This window comes from Triticum urartu, chromosome 4, assembly GCF_003073215.2.
Source record: "Triticum urartu cultivar G1812 chromosome 4, Tu2.1, whole genome shotgun sequence".
Classification (NCBI taxonomy): Eukaryota; Viridiplantae; Streptophyta; class Magnoliopsida; order Poales; family Poaceae; genus Triticum; species Triticum urartu.
In genome coordinates, this window is record NC_053025.1 from 191,779,267 (window position 1) to 191,787,192 (window position 7,926).

The window sequence follows — 7,926 nt, forward strand, 5'->3', positions numbered from 1 at the left end:
ACTTACTGGTGCAATCGATGTTTCCTCCATACATCGACAGCCAATCCATACCCAGAATTACATCTAATCCTTGTGATTCCAAAATGATCAAATCCGAGGGAAACACATGCCTACCTATACTCAATGGCACTTGAAAACATCCCTGGCTAGCCATATACTCCGCTCCTGGTGAGCTTACTAACATAGGTGTTCTAAGAACTTTGGTGGGCAGGTTATACTTATCCACAAATCCCCTTGATATGTATGAATGCGATGCACCAATATCGAAAAGAACGAGTGCAGTAAATGACTTAACCAAAAACTTACCGATTACTGCATCCGGCTGCTCTTCAACCTCCTCCACGTTAACGTGGTTCACCTGTCCCCTGTTGAAAGGGTTCGGCTTCTTCCCAGAGGTTCCATTGCCATTTCCATTCTGGGATTCAGGACATTCATTGGCATAATATCCGGTCTTCTGGCACTTAAAGCAAGTGACTTGGCTCAGGTCTCTCTTGGCTGGGGTCGATGGGTTGGTGCGGTTCTGGCCGTTGCTTCCTCCATTCCCATTACCATTCTTGGTGCCGTTGTGATTGTGCGAGCTACCTCCTCCATGGATATGCTAAAAATGTCCTCCTGGTCTAGGGGTAAAAGGTGGCTTCTGCTGAGCTCCAGAATTGTACTTCCCTTGTCCATACTTCCTCTTGCGGTTCTCAATCTGCTGCTGCTTCCCTTCAATCATGAGAGCACGATCTACCAACTCCTGATAGTTGTTGAAGGTTTCCACCATCAACTACATGCTCAACTCATCATTCAATCCTTCCAAAAACTTCTCTTGCTTAGCTGCATCTGTAGCAACGTCATCTGGGGCATAATGTGCTAGCTTACTAAAGTCCTCCACATACTGGCCAACTATCCGTCCTCCTTGGCGCAAGTTGCGAAACTCTCGCTTCTTCATGGCCATAGCTCCTGCTGAAACATGGGCAGTACGGAAAGCCTGTTGAAACTGGTCCCACGTGATAGTGTCGACAGGAAAAGTGGCTATGAAATTCTCCCACCATGATGCGGCGGGTCCTTCAAGATGATGTGCGGCAAACTTCACCTTTTCCGCATCTATGCATCCTGCCATGGTCAACTCCCTTGCTGTCTTGCGGAGCCAATCATCTGCTACTATCGGCTCGGTGCTACTGGAAAACACCGGCGGATTCAGCCTAAGAAAACGGGCTAAGTGATCAACAGGTGGTGGTGGTGGTGGGTTGTTGTTGTTGTTCCGCTGATTCTGGTTCTGGACTAGCAACTGCATCAATGTGTTCTGCTGCAGGATCAACTGGGTGAGCTCCGGTGGGAAGGTAAATCTGGGGTCATGTCTCGGAGGCATCTGAGGGTTTAGAAAAGATGAGATTTAAGAATGGAGAGGGGTCTAGAGAGAAAACACTACTCATATGCTCATGAGGCAAAAGCAAACAATTCACTTCATTCAATCAAACAAGGGCATACAATCGATCTAACTATCGCAAAAGTGCTCGGACTACTATATTTACATGGTGGACTACTACTGATGGGGTGGTCTACTAAAAATACTCTTCGGTTGCAGACTCCATGATATCTGCTCCAACTTCATCAACATAGTCATCATCGCTATCATCTGGATCCGAGTCGGTGTCGTCGATGATGACGTAGTCTTCCGGTGAATCTCCTTGGGTTCTTCGTCTTCTTCTACTGGTGTAGGGCCTCCCATAAATATTCCAATCTTCATTGTTAAGTCGGCATTCTTATCCACGAGTACTTCAATTTCCTCTTCATAATCTTCACGTGTAGCCTTGAGTTCTTCCTCCAGTTCCTTGATTCTTGTCCTCGCCTTCTTCAGACCTATCATGCCGGCGCACATTTGGTTCTCCTGACGTCGAATGTGCTGGTTTAACTCCTAGATAAAAGATGCAATTGATCTATCCTTCCTGGTACTGATCATCTCCCAGTGCTCATCTCGGTGCCCACAAATCTGGTAGATAGTATCCTTGAGATCATTGCGGTAAACTTCTCCAATGCGTCCCATGGCGATGTGAGCTGCCATGCTCTTCCCTAGATTCCAAATTGGTGCATCAAAAGAAAACTCTATGGGCTCAGTGACTGGCATGAACGTCCTTCCTGGAACTTGAACTTGAATCATCCAGCACTCTTCTTCAGGTAAAGTGGCGTTGTAAGTCTCGGTGAAGCTTGGTACTCCTATGTTCAGGTATCTAGTGACTTCCTTCAAGTGTCCTCCAAAGGGTGTATCTTCATCCGGTTGCGTGAACTTGTTACTTGCATTCGCCATCCTAAAAGAGCAAAAAAGATGAGAAGTCAGAATGAGAAGAGAGTGAGTAGTGATCTAGGGCTTTAGCTTAGTGGTCGTGTCCTATAGTCAGCGTGTGCTCTGATACCATCTTGTAGCGACAGAGCTCAAATGGTCCAATCTCTGTGCTCAGGTGTCTTCCCTCGATCAGTAGTGCTGACACCACACAGTACTTGAAGGATTTATAATAGAGTAGCAATCACACACGTATTACACCGAGTGTCTCAAAAGAGAACTTATTACAACAAATATGGCTTAGGGCCATCTAATAACGATAACAGCGGAAGGCTTGGAAGATAAGTGAGTCCATCAACTCCAACTGCATCACTGAGTATAGAACCATGACCTAAAAGCACCTTACTCGTCGTCTGAAAAGTCTGCAACATGAACGTTGCAGCCCGAAACGGGTCAGCACATGGAATATGCTGGCAATGTAACACATAGAGAGTAATGAAAGATATAGGCTATACTATATGCATATTTGGCTGGTGGAAAGCTCTATGGTTACAGTTTTGCGAAAAGCTAATTTTTCCCTACTGCAAAGGAATAAATTTTAATTAACTATCATGGTAGTTGTTAAACATTGAGAATGGTTGACAGCATTCTCAATCCCAATTAAGCATCATCATTAAACAAAACCCAACAAAATTAATTTAGAGTAACATGATGAGATTCACATGATAATATAGGTACTAGATACTCAAGATGTCCATAACCGGGGACACGGCTAACCATGATTAGTTTATACACTCTGCAGAGGTTTGCGCACTTTTCCCCACAAGACTCGATCTCCTCTGTTGGATTTCTCGCACTGCATGGTGTTTGAGAAACGGATGACCGAGACATAGCCTTTTAGAAGCGGTAGCACCTTACGATCAGGTAGACCGTTACATCTACTTTCCCCTACAGCTGCTAGTCTACCACTTTAAGAGTTCGCACGACTTAGTCAACTATGCTAGAGCCCATAGTAGCTTGTGGCTGCACACGGAAGTTTCTACCATGAATAATCTCATGATCCCTTTGAGCCTGGGTGGCGGTCCAAAAGAAAAACAGGCAATCGCTGGAATACCCAGGTGCCTCAATCCACCCAGATGTGTATTTAAGTTGCCACCTTAGATAAACCATTAATTTAACAATCTCACATCTGTCATGGATACACTCACCCAATCCACGTCTACTAGCATATCATAGCATAATAAGCAAACGTAGAAGTAACTCCCAAAGGTTTGATAATAAACAGGTAATAGGTACTACCTCAACTACTTCCCAAACCCACAATTTAATTAGATCCTAAACATGCAAGGTGTGAGGATTGCTCTAATGCAATAAAACTGGGTAATTGGAAGTATGATCAAAGTGTTACTTGCCTTGCTGATGATCCGTGAAACCTAGCGATTCGAAGTAGCAAGCGGCACAGTCCGGGTACTCTATCCCAAACAAACAAGCATACAATAAGTACTCAACTAATGCACATGTAAAACTCAAATAAGAGATCTAACCAGAAAGTTCAACTTAAGAACTCCGGTTGGCAAAAAGAACCAAATCGAATGAAGCAACGAAAGACAAACGGCAAAAGAAACAGGCTTCGTTTACTATTCTAGATCTAGGGCAACTTTTACAGAGGCAAAAACTAGTTTGAGTTGGTTAAACGGAAAGAGGGTTTCGAGACGAAACTCCAGGCGCTTGAATCGTCTGATTCCGATAAACGAGCGAAAAATTATACTAAAACGAAAATCGGATCAGGAATCGCGATCAGAAAAATCACGGATTTAATGCGAGAAAAAAATACAATGAACAGATTAACGAACGAACGTTCCTTATCTGTATCTAAATGATGGACGCGTTCGTTAAAACGAACGAACGAGCGAACGCTTGCTAATTAAATAAACCGGAAAAACTGATCTATAAAAAACGAAACTAAAAAATGAACGAAAAACCGACAGAAAAACCGAACGGTTTTTCAAGAAAAACCGGCGGCGGCGAGGTCTACCTCCGGCGAGCGGCGGGGCGGCGGTCCGGCGGCGGCGTGGCGGCGCGGGCGGCAGCGCAGCGGTCCGGCGGCGGCGGCAAAGGCGGCGACGGCGGGGCGACTAGGGCGGCTAGGGTTTGGGGGGTCCGGCTGGGCCTTCCCCGGCTTATAAAGCCGGCCGGGTCTAGTGTCCGGGTCGGACACGGCCCGTTAGGTCGGTTCGAGTTTTTTTTTAAATAGTTACGCTCAGAAAAAAACAAAAGGAATACTAAACGGACTCCAAAAATCCTGAAATAAAATTTCCCCGGCTTCTAAAATCAAGCCGCACATGATGAACATTTATTTGGGGCCTAAATGCAATTTTGAAAAACGCGCATTTTTCCTAAATTTAAATAAAATAGCAAATAAAACCAAAATAAAATCTTATTTGATTTTCTTATTAAATCCTCAATATTTCTTTATTTTGGGAAAGTCATTTTATTCCCTCTCTCATATTTTTGTAATAGAAATAATTGAAGATAAAATAAATAAAATCAAATGATCCTATTTTCAAAATTTGAGAAAACTCAAATATGAAAATAAAGAAATCCCCAACTCTCTCCGAGGGTCCTTGAGTTGCGTAGAATTTTCTAGGATCAGCCAAAATGCAATAAATTATGATATGCAATGATGATCTAGTGTATAACATTCCAAATTGAAAATTTGGGATGTTACACCAGCGTTTCCACGATTCCAAAAACTTTATGTGATGTGCTAGGTTTCCGTGAATTTGATGATTGTTCTTTAAATTTGCATCTTGCGGATTAATGATGTTCTTATTGTTGCAAATAGTAATTATGTGCCTATAGATTTCATTGTTCTTGATATAGATGGCAATCCTACATGTCCTATTATTCTTGGTAGACCTTTCCTTAGAACGATTGGTGCAATTATTGATATGAAAGAAGGAAACATTAGATTTCAATTTCTGTTAAGGAAGGGCATGGAACACTTTCCTAGAAAGAAAGTTAAGTTTCCATATGAATCCGTTATGAGAGCTACTTATGGATTGCACACCAAATATGACAATACCTAGATCTATTTGTGTCTTATGCCTAGCTAAGGGCGTTAAACAATAGCGCTTGTTGGGAGGCAACCCAATTTTATTTTTGTTTTTTTGCTTTTTGTTCCTGTTTTGCTTTGAATAATTCATGTAGCCTCTGGTTATATGTGGTTTTGTGTTTTAAGTAGTGTTTGTGCCAAGTAAGCCCTTTGGGATGGCTTACGGTGATAGTTGTTTTAATCTTGCTGAAAAACAGAAACTTTTGTGCTTAGGAAAACAATTCAAGTTTTTAAAAGAAGCGCGATAAAATACTGATTCTTTTTGCAGAAGATTAATACACAAATTTCCAGGGTTTTCGTAATTTTTCAGAATTTGTGGAGTTACAGATTACTACAGACCGTTTTGTTTTTGACAAATTCTGTTTTCTATGTGTTGTTTGCTTATTTTGATGAATCTATGGGTAGTATCGGGGGGTATGAACCATGGAAAAGTTGGAATATAGTAGATATTACACCAATATAAATGAAGAATGAGTTCACAATAGTACCAAAAGTGGTGATTTATTTTCTTATACTAACGGAGCTATGAGATTTTCTGTTGAGTTTTGTGTTGTGAAGTTTTCAAGTTTTGTGTAAGGATTTGATGGATTATGGAATAAGGACTGGCAAGAGCCTAGGCTTGGGGATGCCCAAGGCACCCAAGGTAATATTCAAGGACAACCAAGAGCCTAAACTTATGAATGCCCTAGAAGGCATCCCCTCTTTCATCTTCGTCTATCGGTAACTTTTCTTGAGGCTATATTTTTATTCACCACATGATATGTGTTTTTCTTGGAGCATCTTGTATGATATGATTCTTTGCTTTTTAGTTTTCCACAATCATACTTGTTGTACACACCTTTTGAGAGGGACATGCATGAATCGTGATTTATTAGAATACTCTATGTGCTTCACTTATATCTTTCGAGCTAGGCAATTTTGCTCTAGTGCTTCACTTGTATCTTTTTAGAGCACAACGGTGGCTTTATTTTATAGGAATTATTGAATTCTCATGCTTCACTTATATTATTTTGAGAGTATCAAAACATCATGGTAATTTTCTTTGGTTATAAATTTAGTCCTAATATGATAGACATCCAAGAGGGGTATAATAAAAAAATTCATATAAAGCGCATTGAATACTATGAGAAGTTTGATTCCTTATAACTGTTTTGAGATATAAAGATGGTGATATTAGAGTCATGCTAGTGAGTAATTGTGGATTGTAGAAATACTTGTGTTAAAGTTTGTGATTCCCGTAGCATGCACGTATGGTGAACCGTTATGTGATGAAGTCGGAGCATGATTTTTTTATTGATTGTCATCCTTGTGAGTGGTGGTCGGGGACGAGCGATGGTCTTTCCTTACCAATCTATCCCCCTAGGAGCAGCGTGTAGTACTTTGTTTTGATAACTAATAGATTTTTGTAATAAGTATGTGAGTTCTTTATGACTAATGTTGAGTCCATGGATTATACACACTCTCACCCTTCCACCATTGCTAGCCTCTCTAGTACCGCACAACTTTCACCGGTACCATACACCCACCATATACCTTCCTCGATACAGCCACCATACCTACCTATTATGGCATTTCCATAACCATTCTGAGATATATTTCCATGCAACTTTCCACCGTTCGGTTTATTGTGACACGCTTCATCATTGTCAAATTGCTTTGCATGATCATGTAGTTGACATCGTATTTGTGGCAATGCCACCACTCATAATTCTTTCATACATGTCACCCTTGATTCATTGCACATCCCAGTACACCGTCAGAGGCATTCATATAAAGTCATATTTTGTTCTAAGTATTGAGTTGTAATTCTTGGGTTGTAAGTAAATAAAAGTGTGATGATCTTCATTATTAGAGCATTGTCCCATGTGAGGAAAGGATGATGGATACTATGATTCCCCCACAAGTCAGGATGAGATTTCGAACAAAAAAAAGTGGCCAAAAAAGAGAAGGCCCAAAATAAAAAAATGAGAGCAAAGAAGGAAGGGGAAATGTTACTATCCTTTTACCACACTTGTGCTTCAAAGTAGCACCATGATCTTCATGATAGAGAGTCTCCTATGTTGTCACTTTCATATATTAGTGGGAATTTTTCATTATAGAGCTTGGCTTGTATATACCAATGATGGGCTTCCTCAAATTTCCCTAGGTCTTCGTGAGCAAGCAAGTTGGATGCACACCACTTAGTTTCTTTTTGAGCTTTCATAAACTTATAGCTCTAGTGCATCCGTTGCATGGCAATCCCTACTCACTCACATTTATATCTATTGATGGGCATCTCCATAGCCTATTGATATGCCTAGTTGATGTGAGACTATCTCCTTCTTTTTGTCTTCTCCACAACCACCATATTCTATTCCACCTATAGTGCTATGTCCATGGCTCACACTCATGTATTGCGTGAAAGTTGAAAAAGTTTGAGAACTTCAAAAGTATGAAACAATTGCTTGGCTTGTCATCGGGGTTGTGCATGATTTGAATATTTTGTGTGATGAATAAGGAGCATAGCCAGACTATATGATTTTGTAGGGATAAGCTTTCTTTGGCCATG